This window comes from Hyperolius riggenbachi, chromosome 12, assembly GCF_040937935.1.
Source record: "Hyperolius riggenbachi isolate aHypRig1 chromosome 12, aHypRig1.pri, whole genome shotgun sequence".
Taxonomy (NCBI): Eukaryota; Metazoa; Chordata; class Amphibia; order Anura; family Hyperoliidae; genus Hyperolius; species Hyperolius riggenbachi.
The window spans coordinates 235,371,898-235,398,701 of NC_090657.1; the positions used below are offsets into that span (position 1 = coordinate 235,371,898).

The 26,804-nt window shown below is 47.2% G+C and overlaps 2 long non-coding RNA genes across 4 annotated transcripts in view; one reads left to right on the forward strand and one right to left on the reverse strand.

Annotated features, from left to right (window-relative positions):
* Positions 1–13,224, reverse strand: part of LOC137542296 (uncharacterized) — a 119,792-nt gene extending 106,568 nt beyond the window's left edge. The window contains exon 1 of the long non-coding RNA XR_011025393.1: positions 13,142–13,224. This is a non-coding gene — a long non-coding RNA (uncharacterized lncRNA). The remainder of the gene's footprint in view (positions 1–13,141) is intronic.
* Positions 13,225–13,269: 45 nt separating this feature from the next.
* Positions 13,270–26,804, forward strand: part of LOC137541491 (uncharacterized) — a 224,988-nt gene continuing 211,453 nt past the window's right edge. For all 3 annotated transcript variants that reach the window (XR_011025178.1, XR_011025177.1, XR_011025179.1), the window contains exons 1-2: positions 13,270–13,352; positions 19,014–19,141. This is a non-coding gene — a long non-coding RNA (uncharacterized lncRNA). The remainder of the gene's footprint in view (positions 13,353–19,013; positions 19,142–26,804) is intronic.

The following is a 26,804-nucleotide window of genomic DNA, read 5'->3' on the forward strand; positions in this document are numbered from 1 at the left end:
CTGTCTGATGGGGAGTTCAGCTCCATAGAATAGACTGTGTAGGTGTGGCTCTCATACTACATGGAAGGGGGTGAGATTTCTATCTGATGGGGAGAGCAGCTCCATAGAATAGACTGTGTAGGTGTGGCTCTCATACTACATGGAAGGGGGTAAGATTTCTGTCTGATGGGGGGTTCAGCTCCATAGAATAGACTGTGTAGACCAGGCTTTCTCAACCAGGGTTCCCTGGAACCCCAGGATTCCTTGAGTACTCTGCAGGGGTTCCTTGGAATTTTCCCCTATCGTGGGGGAAGTATACTAGAGCACACTATAATAGGTGGTACTGTAACAAGAAGCACTAAATTAAGGGCTCAGGAGTCAGTATAATGAGTGGCAGTGTAATGGGATAGTGAAATAAACAGCCACACATACTTTTAAAGACCACGCCTCCTGCAAAATAACTGCAGGGGTTCCTCGAGATAAAAAAAAATGCTTGCAGGGGTTCCTTGCGATCCAAAAGTTTGCAGGGTTCCTCCAGGGTAAAAAGGTTGAGAAAGGCTGGTGTAGAGTATGGCTCTCATACTACATGGATGGGTGGTAAGATTGGTCTGTGATCTTTCATTTTCCAAAGACTATAGTCTGATGTGTGTATGCACCTAAATACTATAGTCTGATCTGTGTATGAGCCTTTAGTCCTGAAAGGTGTGAGGTGGGGGTCAAAGAACACATGGTCCATCAGATCAGGCCATCTCCTCCCATGCACAGTTCTGGTGCTCACCTGCCCACAGTAGGCTCTTTCAGCAGTGGTCAGGGGTAACAGTTGGGACTGGTCTGTGGCTACTCAGCCCCCATACATACTGCAGTAAGCTGCTATGCACTGTGGTCTGACAGCTCTCTCTCTTTGCCAGCATTATGTTTTACAGTATTCTGTGCTGCGGTTAGCCGTCCCTCCCCACAAATCAGTGCACCCAATTCACTGGTTGTTCTTTCCTGGCCACTCTTGGTAGGTACTACACCCCTCTAACTACTGTTTTTGGATGTGCCTACTTCACTTGATAATAATGGCTTCATTTTTGTTCCATAAGTTTTATGAATCTTTTAATAGTAGTGGTGTTAGGTTGCCCTCTGCTGGAAATTTCCAATATAACACTGTTAATTCAAACAGCAGTGAGCAAGGAAAGCTCCATTATGATGGAGAAGGTATCAGGATAGGAACAAGGTTGCTGTTAGTGATAACTATAGACGTGAAGGTGTAAGCTCCACCTCTGTCTTCTTGGGCGTGGCTTCCTTACTTGGAAACTTGCATGTAGGCAGTGGGATTTAAACATATGGACTCTTGTAGTTAAGGTTTGGCCTGGGGTGAGTGGAGGGTTGGCAGGCCCGTGTCTTTTCCCCAAAATGTTTACTCCAAACAAGGCCCCATCCGAGAACGTTGGGAGTTATGGTGGTGTTCGAGGAGGCAAAATCCAAAGTAATCACCACTCCACATTCCCCCTACCCCAGCTTTCTAAGGATCTGGCAATATGACCCCTGCATATCTTTCAATGTAGAGATGAGAAAGAAGGACCCTTTAAGTGAGACCTTATTTAGGCAAGAGGCCCACCACAGCTCCAGCCATGTCTTCACCACAGCACCAGCCATGTCCTCACCACAGCACCAGCCATGTCCTCACCACAGCACCAGCCATGTCCTCACCACAGCACCAGCCATGTCCTCATCACAGCACCAGCCATGTCCTCATCACAGCACCAGCCATGTCCTCACCACAGCACTAGCCATGTCCTCAACACAGCACTAGCCATGTCCTCTACACATCTCCAGGCATGCCCTCCCCACACCTCTGGTCATGCCCTCACTATACCTCCAGCCATGTTCCCACCTCACCTGCAGCTATGCCATCAGGACATCTCCAGCCATGTCTCCACCTGATGTCTGGTCATGCCCCCACTAAACACCCAGGCATGCCCTCACCACCTCTCTGGTCATGTCTGCACTACAGCTTCTTCCATGCCCCCACCACACCTTCAGCCATGCCTCCAGCCATGCCCACCACCACACCTCCAGACACATCTCCACCACACCTCCAGCCATGTCTCCACCACACCTTTAGACATGTCTCCACCACACCTCCAGCCATGTCTCCATACACTTCAAGCCATTTCTTCACCACACCTTCAGCCATGCCCACCACACCTCCAGCCATGTCTCCACCACACCTCCAGCCATCCCTCCACCACACCTCCAGCCATGAATCACCATACCTCCAGCCATGTCTCCACCACACCTCCAAACATGTCTCCACACACTTCCAGCCATTTCTTCACCACACCTCCAGCCATGTCTCCACCACACCTCCAGACATGTCTCCACTACACCTCCAGACATGTCTCCACCACACTTCCAGCTATTTCTCCACCACACCTTCAGCTATGCCCACCACATCTCCAGCCATGTTTTCACCACACCTCCAGCCATGTTTCCACCACACCTCCAGCCATGCCCACCACACCCTCAGCCATGTCTCCACCTCACCTCCAGCCATGTTTTCAATACACCTCCAGTCATGCCTCCACCTCACCTCCAGCCATGTCTCCACCACATCTCCTGCCATGCCTCACCACACCCCCAGCCATACCTTCACTGCATGTCCAGACAGGCGCACCATAACAAAAATCATAATTTAATCACTTAATCCTATTTGGATGACTATAGTTGTCCAAATAGGAGCCACTCTGGCCTTTCTGGACGCGTATACGTGTTCAGTGTTTCCACGGTGGGTGCACACGCCTGCCGCTCATTACCAGCGGCCTTTACACAGCGACGATTGGGTGAAGGGGAACTGATGTTCCCCATTCCAATCGGAGTGCCTGGCATGATTGGACATGTCACCCGCAGACCCACCCTCAGATCACCTCCCAAGTGCATTGTTTACATCTGTTCTCCCCTCTAATCACCCATCACCCCCTGTCACTGCTACCCATCAGATCAGACCCTAATCTGCCCCTTGCGGGCACCCAATTACCCGCCCACACCTTCAGATCGCCCTCAGACCCCCTCTGATCAACTTGCCAGTGCATTTCTTGCATCTATTCTCCCCTCTAATCACACCCTAATCACCTATCAATCACCCCATCACCCCCTGTCACTGCTACCCATCAGATCAGACCCTAATCTGCCCCTTGCGGGCACCCAAACACACACCCTCAGATCGCCCTCAGACTCCCCCGATCACCTCCCCAGTGCATTATTTACATCCGTTCTCCCCTCTAATCACCCACTAATCACCCATCAATCACCCCATGTCACTGCTACCCATCAGATCAGACCCTAATCTGCCCCTTGCGGGAACCCAATCACCCGCCCACACCCTCAGATCGCCCTCAGATCCCCTCTGATCAACTTGCCAGTGCATTGTTTGCATATATTCTCCCCTGTAATCACCTACTGATAACCTATCAATCACCCCGTCACCCCCTGTCACTGCGACCCATCATATCAGACCCTAAGCTGCCCCTTGCGGGCACCCAATCGCCCACCCACACCCTCAGATCGCCCTCAGACCCCCTCTGATCAACTTGCCAGTGCATTGCTTGCATCTTTTCTCCCCTCTAATCACACCCTGATCACCTATCAATCACCCCATCACCCCCTGTCACTGCTACCCATCAGATCAGACCCTAATCTGCACCTTGCGGGCACCCAATCACCCGCCCACACCCTCAGATCCCCCTGATCACCTCCCCAGTGCATTATTTACATCTGTTCTCCCCTCTAATCACCCACTGATCACCCATCAATCACTCCCTGTCACTGCTACCCATCAGATCAGACCCTAATCTGCCCCTTGCGGGCACCCAATCACCCACCCACACTCTCAGATCGCCCTCAGACCCCCTCTGATCGACTCGCCAGTGCATTGCTTGCATATATTCTCCCCTGTAATCACCTACTGATCATCTATCAATCACCCCGTCACCCCCTGTCACTGCTACCCATCAGATCAGACCCTAATCTGCCCCTTGCGGGCACCCAAACACCCGCCCACACCCTCAGAACGCCCTTAGACCCCCCCCCCCCCTGATCACCTCCCCAGTGCATTATTTACATCTGTTCTCCCCTCTAATCACCAACTGATCACCCATCAATCACCTCCTGTCACTGCTACCTATCAGATCAGACCCTAATCTGCCCCTTGCGGGCACTCAATCACCCGCCCACACCCTCAGATCGCCCTCAGACCCCCTCTGATCAACTCGCCAGTGCATTGCTTGCATATATTCTCCCCTGTAATCACCTACTGATCATCTGTCAATCACCCCATCACCCCGCCACTGCTACCCATCAGATCAGACCCTAATCTGCCCCATGAGGGAACCCAAACACCCGCCCACACCCTTAGAGACCCCTCAGACCCCCCCTGATCACCTCCCCAGTACATTGATTGCATCTATCCTCCCCTCTAATCACCCCCTGAGACACCCATCAATCACCTCCTGTCACCCCCTAGCACTCCTACCCATCAGATCAGGCCCTAATCTGCCCCCTGCGGGCTGCTGATCACCCGCCCACACCCTCAGTTCCCCCTCAGAACCCCCCGACCACCCCCCTGTCACTATCCTAGTGATCTAAAAACAGTGATCAGTGAAAACTGTCACTTTTTTAGTATCACTAGTGTTAACAGTTAGGCCAGTTATTTAGCTAGGGCCCTTCATTGGGTAGTTAGCGTCAGTTAGCACCCAGCCCACCACACCGCAGTCACTAATTAGTTGCTGATTAGCATCATCACCGTCGCTAATCAGCATTGCTACTATATAGTATCTGTAAGTGATCATTACTGATCGCAGCCAGATCTATATTAGGGTCACTAGGGTACACTAAAAACGCAGTGTTTGACCAATCAGGCTTGATCGTTCGCCTACACTTGCGTTTAGCCCGCCCCACCGCAGTGACAGAATATTTTTTTTCTGATCACTGCAAAAAACACTGTACAATAGCTGTGGCACTGTAAAGATCAGTTTTGATTTTTTTTAATCAAAACTCAGTGACCACAGCTTTCTACTTCACAAGTACTCCATTTTAATAGGTAGGTGCTCTTTTTCCTGGGTAGCCTCAGAGGAATAACCCCTAAATTTAGTAGTCCACCATGGCAAAAAAGGGGTATTCCGCTGCACAGGCCGCCAAGATCTGTACATTAGGCAGAGAGAGAGGGACAAATGAGGGAAATCATAAGAATAAGGGGGGGGGGGGGGCAAAAGGTTTGCTTCCACTTTCTTCAAGTAGTGAAGTCTGTCTTGACCCACTTTTGGAACCAAATAGCGGTAAGATTTTAAAGCAATCCAGCTCATGTCTGTTGGATCACTCACGTTCTCCAGCTGTAGTAAGCCAACTCTCTGTGTGCCTTGTTGAAGTTAGTGACAGGTCCTCTTTTGGCCAGTATCTTGCAGTGAGCAAAGCAGCTGGACGCTGAGCTCCTGATCAATACTCCATCAGACAACATTGAGGGGTTTCTGAGTTCCTCTATTACCTCCTGTTACTGTCTGCAGGTGGCCCCCTCACACCGTGACAATATACCTCCAGGATCAATCAGGGGGTACAGATGGGACCAGAGGATTCCTATAACGGAAACAAAGCCTGACCAATCACACCAAAGCCCTGGCTTCTAAAAGGGGAAGCTGACGACCCTACGTGGCACAAAGGAGGAATTATTGAGCTGCCCCCCAGAGAGTGTCCTTCATTCCCCTGAGGAAAGATTCCTGAAATGGCACCTGCCCGGCACAGGACGATGCCTTCTAACATATCAAATCGTCTGATTTCTTGTGTGGTGGCCTATTGGAGCCTGGCTTTCACTATTCACAGAGACTGGAGCTCCAGGCCGGCACCAGCTGCTTCTCTGTATTACTGTCCACACACCAGGACACGGCTGTCTCCATCGATGGTCTGAGACTCCAGACGCCTGGAGCCTTCATGTCACCCACCAGACTCCCTAATGCTGGCCATTCATGGGCTCATAGTCCAAGCCTTTTCAATCACTTTTGATCATATTCACCATCGATATTGGACAGGTTGGCAATTGAAAGAGTGATTACCATGGCGGTGGATATTGTCTCATATCGGGAGGGGGATCAGTAGCTGTGAATCTTTGTACAGCATTCAGTGGTACAGCCATAGACGTAACTTCAAATTATGCCCTTCTCCCCCCTCAGGGGGCCACCATGACTTCATTCTGCTCCTATTATTGTGTATGTATATAGCACTGACATCTTCTGCAGCACTTTAGAGAGTACATAGTCCTGTCACTGACTGTCCTCAGTGGGACTCACACTCTAATCCTACCATAGTCCTAGTGTAATGTCCTACCATATTATTACTATGTATTTATATAGCATTGACATCTTCTGCAGCACATTACAGAGTACATAGTCATGTCACTTACTGTCCTCAGAGGAGCTCACAATCTAATCCTACCATAGTCATAGTCTAATGTCCTACCATATTATTATTATGTATTTATATAGCACTGACATCTTCTACAGCACATTACAGAGTACATAGTCATGTCACTGACTGTCCTCAGAGGAGCTCACACTCTAATCCTACCATAGTCATAGTCTAATGCCCTACCATATTATTATTATGTATTTATATAGCACTGACATCTCCTGCAGCACATTACAGAGTACATAGTCATGTCACTGACTGTCCTCAGAGGAGCTCACATTCTAATCCTACCATAGTCATAGTCTAATGTCCTACCATATTATTATGTATTTATATAGCACTGACATCTTCTGCAGCACATTACAGAGTACATAGTCATGTCACTGACTGTCCTCAGAGGAGCTCACAATCTAATCCTGCCATAGTCATAGTCTAATGTCCTACCATATTATTATTATGTATTTATATAGCACTGACATCTCCTGCAGCACATTACAGAGTACATAGTCATGTCACTGACTGTCCTCAGAGGAGCTCACACTCTAATCCTACCATAGTCATAGTCTAATGCCCTACCATATTATTATTATGTATTTATATAGCACTGACATCTGCTGCAGCACATTACAGAGTACATAGTCATGTCACTGACTGTCCTCAGAGGAGCTCACATTCTAATCCTACCATAGTCATAGTCTAATGTCCTACCATATTATTATTATGTATTTATATAGCACTGACATCTCCTGCAGCACATTACAGAGTACATAGTCATGTCACTGACTGTCCTCAGAGGAGCTCACACTCTAATCCTACCATAGTCATAGTGTAATGTCCTACCATATTATTATTATGTATTTATATAGCACCGACATCTTCTGCAGCACATTACAGAGTATATACTATATAGTCATGTCACTGACTGTCCTCAGAGGAGCTCACAATCTAATCCTACCATAGTCACAGTCTAATGTCCTACCGTATTATTATTATGTATTTATATAGCACTGACATCTGCTGCAGCACATTACAGAGTACATAGTCATGTCACTGACTGTCCTCAGAGGAGCTCACACTCTAGTCCTTCCATAGTCATAGTCTAATGTCCTACCATATTATTATGTATATATTTAGCACTGACATCTCCTGCAGCACATTACAGAGTACATAGTCATGTCACTGACTGTCCTCAGAGGAGCTCACACTCTAGTCCTTCCATAGTCATAGTCTAATGTCCTACCATATTATTATGTATTTATATAGCACTGACATCTCCTGCAGCACATTACAGAGTACATAGTCATGTCACTGACTGTCCTCAGAGGAGCTCACACTCTAATCCTACCATAGTCATAGTCTAATGTCCTACCATATTATTATGTATGTATATAGCACTGACATCTTCTGCAGCACTTTACAGAGTACATAGTCATGTCACTGAATGTCCTCAGAGGAGCTTACACTCTAATCCTACCATAGTCATAGTCTAATGTCCTACCATATTATTATTATGTATTTATATAGCACTGACATCTTCTGCAGCACATTACAGAGTACATAGTCATGTCACTGACTGTCCTCAGAGGAGCTCACACTCTAATCCTACCATAGTCATAGTTCAATGTCAGTGTAGAGCCAGTCCACACTAGGTCCGGAAACGTATCCGTGGCTGCGTTTTTCAAACCTGATGAAAAACGGAGTCCCGGATACTAATGTTGAAAATAGCAGCCAGCCTCACCCAAGTAAAAAACGGATCCGTCTGCGTTTCCGGGGATCCGTTTTCAAAACCTGAACGGAAGGTCCGGATCTGCTGCATTTTCACGCAACGGATCAGGACCACGGATACACACAAGGGTAGTGAAAGTAATGAGAAAACGCATCTCCAGCTCCACAGGCAAAAAACGGATGTTAAAACAGATAGCCTGAGCTTTATGATTGGCCCAAAAAAATCCTCCCACTCCTTCCTAATGATAGAGACGTTTTCTGTCAGGGAAAAACCTGAACGGAAACTGATGCAAAACTGATGCACTTTCATCAGTTTGCAGTACGGTGGGTACTTCCCCTGATCCGGACTGCAGTGTCCGTCCTGCAACCGGGTCTAGTGTGGACCCACTCTAATGTCCTACCATATTATTATCATGTATTTATATAGCACTAACATCTTCTGCAGCACATTACAGAGTACATAGTCATGTCACTGAATGTCCTCAGAGGAGCTCACACTCTAATCCCACCATAGTCATAGTCTAATGTCCTACCATATTATTATTATGCATTTATATAGCACTGACATCTCCTGCAGCACTTTACAGAGTACATAGTCATGTCACTGACTGTCCTCAGAGGAGCTCACAATCTAATCCTTACCATAGTCATAGTGTAATGTCCTACCATAATATTATTATGTATTTATATAGCACTGACATCTCCTGCAGTACTTTACAGAGTACATAGTCATGTCACTGACTGTCCTCAGAGGAGCTCACAATCTAATCCTTACCATAGTCATAGTGTAATGTCCTACCATAATATTATTATGTATTTATATAGCACTGACATCTTCTGCAGCACTGTACAGAGTACATAGTCATGTCACTGACTGTCCTCAGAGGAGCTCACACTCTAATCCTACCATAGTCATAGCCTAATGTCCTACCATATTATTGTTATGTATTTATATAACACTGACATCTCCTGCAGCAGATTACAGAGTACATAGTCATGTCACTGACTGTCCTCAGAAGAGCTCACAGTCTAATCCTACCATAATCATAGTGTAATGTCCTACCATACCGGTATTATTATTATGTATTTATATAGCACTATCATCTTCTGCACCACATTACAGAGTACATAGTCATGTCACTGACTGTCCTCAGAGGAGCTCACACTCTAATCCTACCATAGTCATAGTCCAATGTCCTACCATATTATTATTATGTATTTATATAGCACTGACATCGTCTGCAGCACTGTACAGAGTACATAGTCATGTAACTGACTGTCCTCAGAGGAGCTCACAATCTAATCCTACCATAGTCATAGTGTAATGTCCTACCATATTATTATTATGTATTTATATAGCACTGACATCGTCTGCAGCACTGTACAGAGTACATAGCCCTGTCACTGACTGTCCTCAGAGGAGCTTACACTCTAATCCTACCATAGTCATAGTGTAATGTCCTACCATATTATTATTATGTATTTATATAGCACTGACATCTTCTGCAGCACTGTACAGAGTACATAGTCATGTCACTGACTGTCCTCAGAGGAGCTTACACTGTAATCCTACCATAGTCATAGTGTAATGTCCTACCATATTATCATTATGTATTTATATAGCACTGACATCTCCTGCAGCACATTACAGAGTACATAGTCATGTCACTGACTGTCCTCAGAGGAGCTTACACTGTAATCCTACCATAGTCATAGTGTAATGTCCTACCATATTATTATCATGTATTAATATCGCACTGACATCTTCTGCAGCACTTTACAGAGTACATAGCCCTGTCACTGACTGTCCTCAGAGGAGCTTACACTGTAATCCTACCATAGTCATAGTGTAATGTCCTACAATATTATTATCATGTATTTATATCGCACTGACATCTTCTGCAGCACTTTACAGAGTACATAGCCCTGTCACTGACTGTCCTCAGAGGAGCTTACACTGTAATCCTACCATACTCATATGTCCATTGTAATCTAGGGCTAATTTAGAGCTAAGCCAATTAACTTATTTGTATGTTTTTGGGATGTGGGAGGAAACCGGAGAGCCTGATGAAATGTTGTCCATTGTGTGACGTCACACACGCCCATGTTACATCAGAAACCGTTTGGGGTGCATGTATGTGCATTGGAGGAAAGAGCCAGAGGTGGACACCGACAAAGTGTACAGCATGGGACACGAGGCGGAGGACGCAGCACCACAAGACCGATTCCTGAGAGATTTCATGCTGAAATTGCTTGGGAATTGGCCTGCAGTGTATGGGGAGGTAACAAGACCTCTCTCCGATCAGATTAGATCAGAAAGAGATCTGTCTCTTGGTCGATCTGCAAATCAATCATCTGGTGTATGGGCACCTTGGGTTTTCTCTGCCCTGTCCCCATAAGAGATGCAACGTCTCTTCCTGTGCTTGGTGTCACTGGCAGGAAGTGGAGACAGCAGTAGGATCAGCAGAGGCAGTAAATGCACCATAATAACAGACAGCCTTTCACCAGTAAATGCACGTAATGACAGACAGCTTTTCACCAGTAAATGCACATAATAACAGACAGCTGTTCACCAGTAAATGCACATAATGACAGACAGCTTTTCACCAGTAAATGCACATAAGAGACAGCTTTTCACCAGTAAATGCACGTAATGAGAGACAGCTTTTCACCAGTAAATGCACATAACAAGAGACAGCTTTTCACCAGTAAATGCACGTGATGACAGACAGCTTTTCACCAGTAAACGCACAGAATAAGAGAGAGCTTTTCACCAGTAAATGCACCATAATGACAGACAGCTTTTGTTCCAGTAAATGCACCATAATGACAAACAGCTTTTCACCAGTAAATGCACATATTGACATACAGCTTTTCACCAGTAAATGCACATAATAAGAGACAGCTTTTCACCAGTAAATGCACGTAATGACAGACAGCTTTTCACCAGTAAACACACATAATAAGAGAGAGCTTTTTACCAGTAAACACACATAATAAGAGAGAGCTTTTCACCAGTAAATGCACCATAATGACAGACAGCTTTTCTTCCAGTAAATGCACCATAATGACAGACTGCTTTTCACCAGTAAATGCACATAATGACAGACAGCTTTTCACCAGTAAATGCACATAAGAGACAGCCTTTCACCTGTAAATGCATGTAATGAGACAGCGTTTAATGTAGCCAGGTGTATAGTTGTCCCCAGCATAGGTAGGTAGGAGGCCTTACCGTGTCCCCAGTATAGCCAGGTATATCAATTCCCCAGGACTCAGGAGGAGTGGAAGGAGGGAGTCGTGGGGACAGCGGTGGCCAGTGGGGAAGGGGGGCCGTCTCCCCCCCCCCCCCTCACTTTGGGGCTCTTCATCTCTCACTCCCCCCTACAGAATAAGCAGCTGGCAGCAGAAGACCTCCTCTCTTCCCAGCGCGGGAGAGAGAGAGATCAATCTGTGCACCACTACAGTGGTCTAGACTAGACCAGAGTAGCAGCGCACAGATCAGCCGCGCTGGGAAGAGAGGAAGCCTTCTGCAGCCGGCTTCTTTCTAGAGGGGGGAGCGAGGGAGAGCCCCCCTGCCCCAATGTGCCCACAGCTCTCTCTTCTCTCTCCGCTGCCACCCCACCTGCTTTTTGGAAACCCTGCGGGGGGTTGGGGGGAGCTGACAGCTTGTCAGCCGGGGCTCAAGCCCAGGTAAGCCCCAGTGTAGCGCCGCCACTGCCCATAGCGAAGCCTGGAGCCGATTGGGAGGCTGCGCCATCGCGGGATTCCTGGGGGGTATGTATCGGGGGCGATTGGTGGGGACCGGAAGCACTTGGGGGGCATAGTTAGCTAGCCAAGTGTTAGCTGAAGAATATAAAACACATTTTATTTACAAAAATCCTCCCGAGGCCATGCGATCCCCTGCGGCAGCTAACCCAACACTGTGTCGGGCTTACCGCCAGGGAGGTAAGGAGAAACTGTGACCAAGAATTGAACTTCATCTCAATCAGTAGCTGATACCCCCTTTTACATCAGAAATCGTTTCCTTTTCACAAACGGCTCATCAGGGGGCGCTGTATGGCTGATATTGTGCTGAAACCCCTCCCACAGGAAACCGAGGACCATGGTCTTGGCAGTTTCCTGTCTGTGATTATCATTGCATTGTGGGAAATAGCTGTTTATAGCTGTTTCCAACTGCCAAATATGCAAGCAGCATCTCCTTCCACTGGCATCACCTGCCAGCAGTAAAAATGTCACCATGTAATAAATGTCAGAATGTAAATCAGGGAGAGGAAAGATTTTACAATGGGCAAACACTGACTAAATCATTTATACATAGTTATGGTAAGAATTAAAGGGAACCTTAACTGCCGTGGAAAAATAAATTCACTTACCTGGGGGCTTTCCCAAGCCTCCTGCAGCCGTCCTGTGCCCGCGCCGTTCCTTCGGTGCCCTCCGGTCTCCCTCCGCCGCTAAGTTTCGTTTTCGGACGACTTCCAGTCGTCCTCGGGCCTCTTCCGCATTCCTCGTCGTAAACTGCAGTAAAGCGCGTCCGCATGACGCGTTTGCCGTCATGCACATGACGCGTTTGGCAGACGCGCTTTACTGCAGTTTACGACGAGGAATGCGGAAGAGGCCCGAGGACGACTGGCAGTCGTCCGAAAACGAAACTTAGCGGCGGAGGGAGACCGGAGGGCACCGAAGGACCGGCGCGGGCACAGGACGGCTGCAGGAGGCTTGGGAAAGCCCCCAGGTAAGTGAATTTATTTTTCCACGGCAGTTAAGGTTCCCTTTAAGCACTCTCTTTACTACATTATTTTCACTGGAGTTCCTCTTTAAGGGGGCGGGGCGACAGGATGGTTGTAGAAGGAACAATGCCTAAATCACTAACAGCACAAAAGAAGCGGCTCTTCCATCATACACGGGGCACAGCCTCATCCCCACTCAGAGCTCCCCGATTTCCCGGTGTTCCAACATTATCTCCCTCCCCCGCAGACGGTGATGACGCCATGACATTTACCTCACGAGTTTGGTGTGATGATTCGCCAGAGACGAGTCTTCCCGCTCGCGTCACGTGACTCACGCTGCCACACCCCTCCAGCCGCCGCCAGCCAATCAGACGCCGCCACTGACTGAGGCTGTGGGCAGAGAGAGCGGCGCAGAGGCGGCGGCTGTGTGAGGAGACAGGAGAGGAGGGCGGCGGCCCTGATGGAGGAGTGTGGGGCGGCTGGGTGTGTATCCTCGCGTATATATATATATATATATATATATATATATATATATATATATATATATATATATATATATATATATATATATATAGGGGAAATATGTGTAATAGCTGCTCTGCTGCCCCTAGTGGTGGGTCACACACATGGAGCTCCGCTGTAACTACATGACTAATATTCCACAGTGAGGTACTGTACTGCATGTTCTCGCTATCCAGGTCCCCTGATCGCTGCTGTAGGGCGAGGAACTACTTTATAGGGGGCTCTAGTGCAGTATCACTTGTATGCTAGCTACTCTGCTGCCATTTAAAGCGGGATTGTCATCATAAAAATCAAATTTCAACAGCAACTGGTCTGAGTGTATTAAGTGATAAAGATGCTAATCCCGCATTCAAAACTTTTTCGGCTGTTATGGTTTGGAGTTATCACATGGCCCACTGGCCCTTTAATTGCCATTGCCAAACAGTTGCATGCTGGGGGTTCTTTGTATCTATGATATATTCCTCCTCTTCCCTTTATTTCCCTGCCTAGCTGAAACATGATCCCCTGCTCACTTGTGTTTACAAGTAAGGGACCTGGTAGAAAACACAACGTTGTGTTGTAAGTAAGCTATTCGTGAGCATTCTGCAGGAGATACTATAGACCAGGCTTTCTCAACCAGGGTTCCTTGAGGACTCTGCAGGGGTTCCTTGGCATTTTACCCCATCGTGGGGGAAGTATAATAGAGCACATTATATGGGTGGTTCTGTAACAAGAAGCACTAATTTGGGGGGTCAGGAGACACTATAATGAGTGGCAGTGTAATAGGAGATAGTGAAATTAGCAGCCCAACCTACTTAAAGACCATGCCTCCTGAAAAATAAATGTAGGGGTTCCTCGAGATCAAAAAAATGTTTGCAGGGGTTCCTTGAGATCCAAAAGTTATTTACAGGGTTCCTCCAAGGTAAAAAGGTTGAGAAAGGCTGCCATACATATTGGTTAGGGTGTTAACTCATAACTTGGCCTGAAAAGTGAGTATAGGCTGACATCTGAGACAATACAGTAAATGTATCTTTACTTACCTGCGGGCCTCTTCCCGCCCCTAGAAGTTATTTGTGTCCCTTGCCGCAGCTCCGCCTTCTCCATGGTCTCAGCCACTAAGGATCGTCCACCACCGATGATGTGGACGTGTTTGGTCGGTGATCCTTAGAGGCTGCCAGCAGGAACCCTGGAGAAGGCCGGAGCTGCGGCGAGGGACACAAATAACTTCTAGGGGCTGGAAGAAGCTCCATATAAGTAAAACTAGAATTAATTTATCACCTCAGAAGTCCTTTAAGGGTTGGAGAGTGACTAATGTGCTGTGGGAGGGATTTCTAGTAGAGGGAAGAGGCCTGAGAGAAGTTATGTATGCATAAATGTGAGAAGGTGATTGCAGTGGAGGATAAAAGAAAGTGGTTTGCAGGACATTGGTTACGGTTGGAGTGGTATTAAGAGATTAGTGAAGTGCAAATGAGGCAATTTCTGATAACTTCTGTATGGCTGTGTTTGCTACAACTGTGCAGGCTTAAAGAGACTCTGTAACAACAAAAACCTCCCCTGGGGGGTCCTCACCTCAGGTGGGGGAAGCCTCCGGATCCTAATGAGGCTTCCCACGCCGTCCTCTGTCCCACGGGGGTCTCGCTGCAGCCCTCCGAACAGCCGGCGACAGAGCCGACTGTAGCTTCAATATTTACCTTTGCTGGCTCCAGCGGGGGCGCTGTGGCGACTTTCGGCACGGAAATAGACGGAAATACCCGATCTCCGTCGGGTCCGCTCTACTGCGCAGGCGCCGGAAACTTGCGCCTGCGCAGTAGAGCAGACCCGACGGCGATCGGGTATTTCCGTGTAGTTCGGAGCCGACAGCCGTCAGAGCGCCTGCGCAGGAGCCAGGAAGGTAAATATTGACGTCACCGCTGCACGGAGGGCTGCAGCGAGACCCCTGACGGATGGAGGACGGCGTGGGAAGCCTCATTAGGATCCGGAGGCTTTCCCTACCCGAGGTGAGTACCCCCCAGGGGACGTTTTGTCGTTACAGTTCCTCTTTAATACCTCTAGAGCAGGCATGAGCAAACTTGGCCCTCCAGCTGTTGAGGAACTACAAGTCCCACGATGCATTGCAGGAGTCTGACAGCCACAGTCATGACTCATAAAGGCAAATGCATTGTGGGATTTGTAGTTCCTTAACAGCTGGAGGGCCAAGTTTGCCCATGCCTGCTCTAGAGCCTGAGCAGTTTCCTGTCAGCAGAGTGAAGTCTGACAATTGCTGACCTGTGAGCTATAAGTCCTGCCTCCTCACACAGAGTGCATCGTTTCTACTGTAATGCAGGGATGCTGGGAAATGACATCTATTGTTCCGCCTACTTTGGGTATGACATTGCCACATCTGAGTGACCCGCCCACCAGCTGAATTTACAGGGTAGAGGAAGGAAGCAGTACTGCAGTGACAAGCACATGGTCTTGTGTCCAGCACTTTTCTGCTATATTCCTTTTTGCCTTGTGAAGGTAACGGAAGTGAAGACAGACCCCCGATCTTCAGCGCATTGAGGCTGAGATGGGAGGAGGGGTGGATAAAGTGCGATGCTGGGGGGTCCCCGAGAGGACGGTCTGCTATGTAACCAGCCTGTAAGACGATAATGGTGCCTGTCCTACACTAGACATCATTGTGTCTTATTTCAATGGAGGACTCTTCTGCCCGGCTGTCTTCTAATGAAGAGATCTGGAGATGAATGGCTGGCAGTGTTGTTATTGCAGCTCGAGGCTGTGTCAGCGATATATGGAACAGATGGCTCTGGGCACAGGGGGCCTCTTTAATAAAAAGGATGTTTGCAATTCATGAGTGTTAATGATGTCCGCTCTGTGATTCAGGAGATGTCCTGCTGGTCACACAGAGGATTGTGTGTGTATGAGGACATGCTGGCCGGGGCCTGCACGCCCTGTCACTCCTGTATGTGCATTCCCTGCGGGAAAGGGGAGGCTGCTCCTCCCATCTACCCAGAGACCCCGCCCCCTCCCAATCCACCGATTTCTCAATCACGATCCTTCGACTCCTGTATCCCGATGCAGAGTGTTTTGGAAGAAACCCATGCAAACACAGGAAGAACATACAAACTCCTTTCAGGCAGTGTCCTGCAACGCAGAAGTGCAATCCACTACAGTGCCATCTAATATGGGAATGACGTCATAGGAGAGCGTCGGTCTGCTCTGCCTGTCGGTCTGCTCCCTACACCATTTGGATGTAGCGTGACTGAGTAGAGCCAACTCCTGTAATATGTACATTATATCTGGAGAGTGATTATGTCACTGCTGTAAAATATAACTTGCATGTCAATGGCCTCAGGGTACAATTTAATAATTGTATGGTAGAATGCAGTAAAGAGGCCCTGTAGTGACATATAGCAGAGTGCAGTAAAGAGGCCCTGTAGTGACATATAGCAGAGTGCAGTAAAGAAGCCCTGTATTGACAAATGGTAGAATGCAGGGCTGTGGAGTCGGTACAAAAATCTTCTGACTCCAACTCCTCAATTTATGAAACCACAACTCCGACTCCGGGTATCCAAAATGTCTGCGACTCCGACTCCTTAGTCTAATACATACCAGGCCTGTGGATTTTGTACAAAAATCATCCGACTCCTCAGTTTATGAAATCAATGACTCCAACTCCAGCTCCGGGTGTCCAAAATTGCTCCGACTCCACAGCTCTGGTAGAATGTGTTAACTGTTTGGCTGATATCTGGTCGAATGGAGCAATTTACTCAGTCCATGGTAAAGGAATGGGCTACTGTTTTTCAATCGACACGAAATCGATTTTTAGTTTCAAAGAATGGAGGCACAACATCGTTTAGATTGATAAGAGAAGGAGAACCACAGACGGTCTCGCCCGCAGTGTTTCCGCCACTAGTCCGCTGACTTTGGAACAACAACATGGCCCATTGAAGTAAATCGCTTAAAGGGAACTTAAGTCACACAAAAAAAAAAACAGTTTTAGGCCTGGAACCCACTACAAATCACAAATCGCTATCACAATCGCTAGTGTTTTTAATGAGCATTTTGTAAGCGTTTTCTTGAGCATTTTGTGGCGATTTTGGGAGCGATTTTAAAAAGTGTCAGCTTTTTGCCAGTGTTTGTGTAGTAATTTGCGCTTAGCGATTTCAATTCTGATTGGTCCTTTAAATGTATCATAATTTTATTTACAATTTTGCATTAATTTAAAATCGCACTCAAATCGCTATGTATAGTGATTCATGAGTGATTAAGCCAGCGTTTATATACTTTACATTGCAGAAACGCTAACGCCACCAAAATGCTGCATGTCCTGCGATAGCGATTTTGTAATTGCAGTCGCTCCAGTGGAATTTGGCCCATCCATTAAAGTGGAACTTCAGCCTAAACAAACATACTGTCATTAAGTTACATTAGTTATGTTAATTAGAATTGATAGGTAATATAATCTCTTACCCACCCTGTTTTAAAAGAACAGGCAAATGTTTGTGATTCATGGGGGCTGCCATCTTTGTCATGGGGGCAGCCATCTTTTTGGTTGAAAGGAGGTGACAAGGAGCAGGAGACACAGTTCCAACTGTCCTGTGTCCTGATTACCCCTCCCAGCTGCACACGCTAGGCTTCAAATGTCAAACTCAAAATGTTAAAAAAAAAAATTTGCACCAAAACAGCAGAACGAGAGCAACAACATCAGAAATCCCATCATGGTTTGCACAGCATCAGGGGGGAAAAGCCCGGGCAGTTTTCTCCTGTGCAGCTAAAAATGAGGTTTGGATAAGAAAAACAAAGTTCTGATGCTGTGAAACGGTTAAAGAAACACCAAGCCTTTTCAGTGCTGCTGAGTCGATTTTTAGTCCGGAGGTTCACCTTAACATTAGCTGAGCATTTAGGGATATCGCTAGCGTTTTGAATGGCTCCCTAAATGCTCAAAAAGTCGCTCCAGTGGGTTCCAGCCCTCACTTACCTGCTGCTTGTACCGGACCCCTGCAGTCGCCCCGCGCTTGTACTCATCGATCTTCTGGTCCCCCACCGCGGCTCAGTTTCGATTTTGCCAACGGAGCCTGTCACCGGCCACTGCGCCTGCGTGGCTTTGGCCGTGCCCATTCTCCTTGCGGGAGCATCCTGTGCAGCCGCAGTACAAGAAAATCTCTACTGCGCCTGTGCAGGACACTCCTGATGACAGGAGCGCAAACGCAGACGCATGCTCAGTTGGCAAAATCGAAACTGAGCCGCGGTGGGGGACCGGAGGATTGTTGAGTACCGGCGCGGGCACAGGGTGACTGCCGGTACAAGCCTCAGGTAAAACTGACTTTTTTAAGGCGGAATAATGTGAGGCTGGCTTTAGAGAATTCCTGGCTGTAATATTAGCATTGGAAAGTGATAAGATTTCCCCATCCTGGGGACTGTGTCCCGGAGGGGCTCACGTCAGGCGATGAATGGCTTAATTGTGATCCAGGCACACGCCTGACGAATGGCTGCTGACCCCAGGTGCTCCGCGGGGTCAGGGGATCAATGACACAGCAGGGGTCAGAGGTTAAAGTTTAACATTATTTTCCTGGACAAAAGAAGCTGTTCTCCGTGTGACAACTTTATTTGTTGCAAGAATTTTTCATCTCAATTTTAGCATCTTGTTTCTGTCTGTTGCAGATAAAAAATAATTGCATAAACACCTGAAAGGAAGTGGTAACTAGGAGGGGCGTCACATGATCGGTCTGGGGTAGAGAAGCTAAACTGCAGCCTCACTGAAAGTTCAGAGAATCCGAGATGGCTGCAAGGTAACTATTATTAACTTTACATTACAAAATGGTTTGTGTAGCGAATGGTATATATACTGTATATTATATCCCATATCTTAGGCTGTAAAGGGGATTGGACAGGGTCTTCTTCCTCTTTTGTGTAATCATTCACACTATTTAAAGGACACCCGAAGTGACATGTGACATGATGAGATAGACATGGGTATGTACAGTGCCTAGCACACAAATAACTAGGCTGTGTTCCTTTTTTTCTTTCTCTGACTGAAAGAGTTAAATATCAGGTATGTAAGTGGCTGACTCAGTCCTGACTCAGACAGGAAGTGACTACAGTGTGACCCTCACTGATAAGAAATCCCCCTTTTCATCTCTTTCTTGCTCTCAGAAGGCATTTTCTGCTAGGAAAGTGTTTTATAGTTGGAATTTCTTATCGGTGAGGGTCACACTGTAGTCACTTCCTGTCTGAGTCAGGACTGAGTCAGCCACTTACATACCTGATATTTAACTCTTTCAGGCAGAGAAAGAAAAAAAGGAACACAGCATAGTTATTGGTGTGCTAGGCACTGTACATACACATGTCTATCTCACCATGTCACATGTCACCTCGGGTATCCTTTAACCCCCTTGGCGGTATGAAAAATCCCGCCAGGGGGCAGCGCAGCAATGTTTTTTTTTTTTTTTTTAAATCATTACATGATAGCCGCTGCTGAGCGGCATCCCCCCGCCCGCTTCGATCGCCTTCGGCGATCTCCGATCAGGAAATCCCGTTCATAGAACGGGATTTCCTGGAGGGCTTCCCCCGTCGCCATGGCGACGGGGCGGGATGACGTCACCGACGTCACTGACGTCGGGACGTCATTGGGAGTCCCGGGCCACCCCTCGGCGCTGCCTGGCACTGATTGGCCAGGCAGCGCTGGGGTGTGGGGGGCGCCGCAGCAGATAGCGGCGATCGGGCGGGGGCCGGCGGCGATCAGAGTGCTGGCGCAGCTAGCAAAGTGCTAGCTGCGTCCAGCAAAAAAAAAAATTATGAAAATCGGCCCAGCAGGGCCTGAGCGGCAGCCTCCGGCGGCTTACCCCGTGTCCAGCACGGGGTTACCGCTAAGGAGGTTTTAATAAAGAAAACTGCATCCCTCCATTAATTATTGTACAGCGCTGCGTAATGCATCAGCACTTGATAAATACATTAATTGGCTAACTTATTGTTATTGATGTATAAATTAATTGGCTAACTTATTGTTATTGATTTGTAAATTAATTGGCTTGTATTTATTGATTTATAAAGCGCTAACATATGCTGTGGCGCTGTACAATGTAAGAAACAAACATGGGGTACATAATAATACAATGGCATGCATCAATATACAAAATACAGCATTGGTAATGACAGTGACAAAAAGGCGAGTGAGCTCTGCCCTTGCAAGCTTATAATCTAAAGGAATAGGGGGAAAACAAGAGGTGAGGTGGTATAGAATAATTATGCCTAGAGGCAGTGCAGTGGTGTAGCAATAGGGGATGCAGAGGTAGCGACTGCACCGGAGCCCCAGGACCAGAGGGGCCCATCAAGAGCCATCCTTCAACTTCTGTATTAGCTCTTCCCTGGGTCTGTGCTGGATATGATCACCTCTATATATGCATTGATTAGTGGCAACCAATAGCAATGTGTTCTTCTGCTACTGTTTATAAGGCCCGGTTCACATTAGCGTTCGCTGTCTGGATTCGCCTGATCGGATCTGGACCGTATACTGTACAAACGGAACGTACGTTCCGCATAGCAATGCAAAGGCTATGCGGACGTTCACATGCGTCCCATCCGTACAGAACGGAGCCGGATCGGATCCAGACTCCGGACACTTTTCCAACATGCGCTATTTTTTGGGTCCGGATCATCCGGCCGACGCACCCGGACCGGAGCCGGACTGAACCATCCGGAAATAGAAAACAATTGGAAACGGAAAGCACAGAACACACAGGATACAAACACCTGACGTTCTACCCCACTTCCTATGCGTATTCTAGCGGCCATTTTGGATGGGGACACATGGGCCAAGCATGTCTGGAGTGGAGCAGCAGTGACACACATGCTGGAGCTGTTTGGCAGTATGTCAGAGGTGGAGGTGAGGCCTACAGCGGAGGAACCGGATTCTACAGTTCTGCTGACCTCCCCGGCCCCAACAATATTTATATAGTTTGTTATCTCTTTTACCAAACGGATCCGGATCGCAGCCGTATTCAATGCGTATGCAAACGGTTCCGATCCGGTCCGTTCTTTACAGAAACGCAAGTGTGAACGGGGCCTAACACTCTGGGCACATTTTGGTGCTTCATATCAAATGCTTTAGAGGGGCCCAATGTGAAACTTGCACTGGGGCCCCTAGCTACGTAGCTACAGGACTGAGGCAGTGTGTTTTTAGAATATCTAGTAGGATTGCAACTTAGCCTTATGCTGGGAATACATGGTTTGTTTTTTAGGTGGTTAGATGGTTCGATAGATAAATTTCTGATCTCCCTTTCGATCCTTTTGCTGCTCAATTTCTGATAGAAGTGAAGGGAAAAAGATAAGAAAAACGAGCGGAAGATAAGAGAATTGACTGCAGAATCGAGTGGCAAAAACGATCGAGAGGAGAAACGCACGGCAGAAATGAACCGTGTATTCCCAGCATGATGGTCAAAGTGGGAATGGCTAATGTAGAGCGCATGCTTGTTGGAAAAATTGAGTTTTGAGGGAGCGCTTAAAGATATCAAAGGTTGGAGAGTGATGGATGTGTTGTGGAAGGGCATTCTAGAAGAGAGGTGAAGCACGTGCAAAATCTTTTATACGGAAATGCAAGGAGGAGATTCTAGAGGAGGAAAAAAGATTGTGTGCAGATCTGAAATCTAACTTAAGGTGGCCACACACCATACAATTTTTAAAATATCTGTTTAATGTAAGAATTGCAATAAATTTTTCTGACTGATTGTAACATTTTAAAAATCTGACCAATGTACCACACACCTATGTGCAATTTTTCCCCAATTATGATAAAAATGATTGGAAACTCAGACAAAATTGCTAGGGTATGTATATTAATTAGGGATGGGACGACGAATCCGCCGAATCCACGAATCCCTCGAATATTGGGAAATATTCGAGAGTCGTGGATTCGAATCCCGACGCCATTTTCCACTTTACGAATCCGCCGAATCCCGACGCTGCATCGCCGCGCATCTGCCGCTCGCACTCGTCCTCCTCCGGCCCCCCCCCCGCGCCTCCTCCGCCCGCCAGCATACTTTGTATCAACTCACCTGTCCAGTGGAGCGCAGAGCGGCAGACCTCTCGCTGACTTCCTGGTTCCCTCTAGTGACGGCTTTTACAATGACGACATCAGTAAAAGCCGGTCCGGCCACTAGAGGGAACCGAGAAGTAACGACGAGGTCTGCCGCTCTGCACTCCACTGGACAGGTGAGTTGATACTTATGCAGGGGTGAGCGGAGGAGGCACGGGGGACGGAAGAGGGCGTGGGGGTGAGCGGAGGAGGCACGGGGGGGGGGGGGGGCACGCCTACCTGCCTACCTCCCTACCTATCTACCTCCCTACCTACCTACCGGCCACTATACTTACCTACCTACCTACCTACAGGCCACTATACCTACCTACCTACAGGCCCCTATACCTACCTAAAGGCCCCCTATACGTACCTACCTACCTACAGGCCCCTATACCTACCTAAAGGCCCCCTATACGTACCTACCTACCTACCTAAAGGCCCCCTATACGTGCCTACCTGCCTAAAGGCCCCTATACCTACCTACCTAAAGGCCCCTATACCTACCTACCTACATACCTACCTATACTTAAGGCCCTATACCCTGCTACCTATACTGAAGGTCCCTTTAACTACCTGCCTACCTACAGGACACTATACCTACCTACCTACCGGCCACTATACCTACCTACAGGCCACTATACCTACCTAAAGGCCCCCTATACATACCTACCTACCTACAGTACCTACCTAAAGGCCCCTATACCTACCTATACTTAAGGCCCTATACCCTGCTACCTATACTGAAGGTCCCTTTACCTTCCTAAAGGCCCCATATACCTACATACATACCTACCTATACTTAAGGCCTCTATATACCCTGTTACCTATACTGAAGGCACATATACCCTGCTACCTATACTGAAGGCCCATATACCATGCTACCTATACTGAAGGTCCCTTTACCTACCTAAAGGCCCCTATACCTACCTACATACCTACCTATACTTAAGGCCTCTATATACCCTGCTACCTATACTGAAGGCCCATATACCCTGCTACCTATACTGAAGGCCCATATACCCTGCTGCTTATACTGAAGGCCCATATACCCTGCTACCTATACTGAAGGCCCATATACCCTGCTACCTATACTGAAGGCCCATATACCCTGCTACCTATACTGAAGGCCCATATACCTTGCTACCTATACTGCAGGCCCATATACCTTTCTACCTGTACTGCAGGCCCCTATACCTTGCTACCTATACTGAAAGCTACCAATATTGAAGGCACCCATACCTAGCTAGCTATACTGAAGGCACCTTTACCTCGCTACCTATACTGCGGGCAACTATATCACGGATCGCACAATTCGTATGTGCAGGATTCGTTAGATTCGGGATTCGAAAGGTTCGAGATATTCGAGAACCTTTTTAGATTCGGATTCGAAGAAATTGTGGATTTGTCCCATCCCTAATATTAATAAATTCACAATCAAACACACACGCTTAATCTTTAGAGAGATTGAAGTAAAATATCTGGCATTCCGGATCGATAAAAATCGAAGAAAATGGGAAATCCGATCGGATTTTTCAGTCGAATGAAAAAAAAGCTTTCGATTTTTTTGGAAGATCCGATCGTCTTTATCGAATTACTGTAAAACCGGATCATTTTATTGTATCGTGTGTGGCCACCTTTAGAAGAAAAAGAGTAAGCTTTCGGATCAGCCTTCTTCAGACTTATTACAGGAACAGAGTCTGAAGAAGAAGTATTAGCCGAAAGCTTACTCTTTTTTTCTTTGAAGTTAAACAATAAATGGTATAATCCTGACTCAATACTTCTTGCTTTTACTGAACACAGTACAATACTCTACTGCTACTAAAGTGCATAAACATCAACTACCACTAGGTGTCACCAAAGGGCCACGGGTCACTTCAGCTTTTCACTTGACTAGGAAAAATAAATATTTGCTTTTTGGATAGCAGGAGTAATGCTAGGTACACATGAAGCAATTTTCTGACAGATTTACTGTTAGATTATTTTCAACATGCCTGTTCTGATTTCCAATCGATTTTTCGAACGATTTTTCAGAGAAGTGAATGGAAAATCGAGCGGAACATGTTGGAAATAATCAATCTGATAGTAAATATGTCAGAAAATTGCATCGTGTGTACCTAGCACAGGGGCTGGAACCCACTAGGAACCGCTGCAGTGCTTTTGAATTGCGCAAGCGCTGTGTGCAGCGATTTCTAGGCTGATTGCGATTGTGATTCCCTCCAGTAAACTGTACAGCGCTTCCAATTAGCGTTTTTTTAAAATAAACTTTATTATACTTACCAGGTGTCCTGATGTCCAACTTCTGTCCGTAGCCCCGCCCCCTAATGAAAGAGGTCATAGTTGCTTCTCTAGGTCCAATTAGAGAAGCGCCCGTGACCTCTTCCTCTAGGGGGCGGGGCTACGGACAGAAGCCTAACCTCTTGGTTAGTATAATTAACTTTATTTAAAAATCTAAAGCTCGCCCCAAATTGCTGCAAAAATTGCTTTTCTAGCGCAGAGTTCAGCTGTCCACCTGAAAGAAGCCTAAGCTCTCCATTACAGCACATAAACACAAGCCTGGAATAGCTGCTGATTTGATTGATGATTTTTGTTATGATTGATGTTCTAGGTTATCAAAGACCCAGGAGACGGTGAGTGCTTATATCAAAATTATGAGAGGGTTATGAGGAGAAATTCTCCTAAAATCCCCCTAACTGACGATTAGTCACATGGCATTAGTTATTTGGCATGCACTACTGAAAGCATCCACATGAGGGCGCTGAAGCCTTTTCCATGAACAGGGCTTGTGTGACTGGCTATGCCTGCTGGAGAGAATGTGGTTCTGCTGCATTATATTTAATAGGTGACACAGCGAGGAGAATCCAGTTATGACTCTTTTCTTAATCCCAATGGCAGGAGCCGCAGGCAGAGCATTCTGTTGACATGAAGGGAGTCTTTACCCGCTATTAATTCCAATACGGTATTTGTGACGACTGCGAGAGTGAAAGCCGGGGGCGCGTCTTGCGTGGGAATGCGACGCCGGCACCTTTCATGTCGTGTGGCTGATCGAATGCTACCTTGGGGAGGTACCGCCAACATCAGAGAGCTCCTTATCCCTTCATCGGATCCATGGGCGCCAAAACACCGCCATACCACTGCTGCCTTATATCGGGGCTGATTACTATTATTATTCATGTATATAACATTGTCGTCTCCGGTGGAGCTGTACAGAACTAGAGATAAACCATAAAAGTCAAATCACCAGCCCTTGATAGTGTAGTATGTTATAAACCATAACAAATAAAGCATTGGAATGATACTCACCAATGTGTGTAACCCCTAAGGCAACCAATGTATGGCAGGTGGGAAGATTAGACCCTACCCCACTCGGATAAAAAAAGTCGCTTTCTGTAGGCAGGAAGGAAGACGGGGTGACACCCCTTCACCAAAGGCAGACTACGTTTACAAGTAGAACTTATTTTACAGAGGCACCAGTGTAGATTTAAATATTTAAAAATTTACAGGGGGTTAGTGTTGGACCTCTTCAGAAGACCAGACATTCAATTATGTCAGCAGAATACACTTTATTCGGGACTCCAAAAATGAACCCCTCGTTTTGTGAGTCAAAGCCCACTTCCTCAGGCTATAACAGGAGCACTGCTGTAGAGCATTAGCGAGTAGAAGACACGGAGGTGCTTATACTCGCTAAGGCTCTACAGCAGTGCTCCTGTTATAGCCTGAGGAAGTTGGCTTTGACCCACGAAACCCGTAGGAATTTTTGGAGTCCCTAATAAAGTTTATTCTGCTGACATCATTGAATGTCTGGTCTTCTGGGGAGGTAAAAGTGGACATACATCAGACGATTATGGGAAGATTCGACAAAGAGACCAATTTATCTGTAATTGAATCTGATTAGAGATAAATTTGTCTCTTTGTTGAAGCTGCCCATACACTGCAGGCCGATTCATGTCAGATTTCAGCATCGGCTGAACCTGCCAATCCGCCCCGCTGCTAATGTATAATTGTTCACTTCAACGCGGTGTCTGTAGCCTCCGGCCGGCCTCCGCACATTCCACTAGCGCATAGCGTCTGACGCCGGACGCTATGCCCCAGTGACGGGTACTGAGGCCACCGGGAGGTTACAGACACCGCACGCGACAGGTTATGGATATATTCACACACGGGTGGTACATTTATACATTACGGTGGCAGCAGTGGGGGTTTTATCGTTTCATCGCTTGTTTCCGAAATCGACCACCACACACCCGTTCAACCAACTTCAGCCTGACATCTTGCACCAGGTGCAATCGACTAACGCGACCAATTTCGGCCCGATGCACTTGGCGGCACCGATTTTCAACCCTTGCGTTTAGGAAAAAAATCACATTGCTCTGGTGTGATCC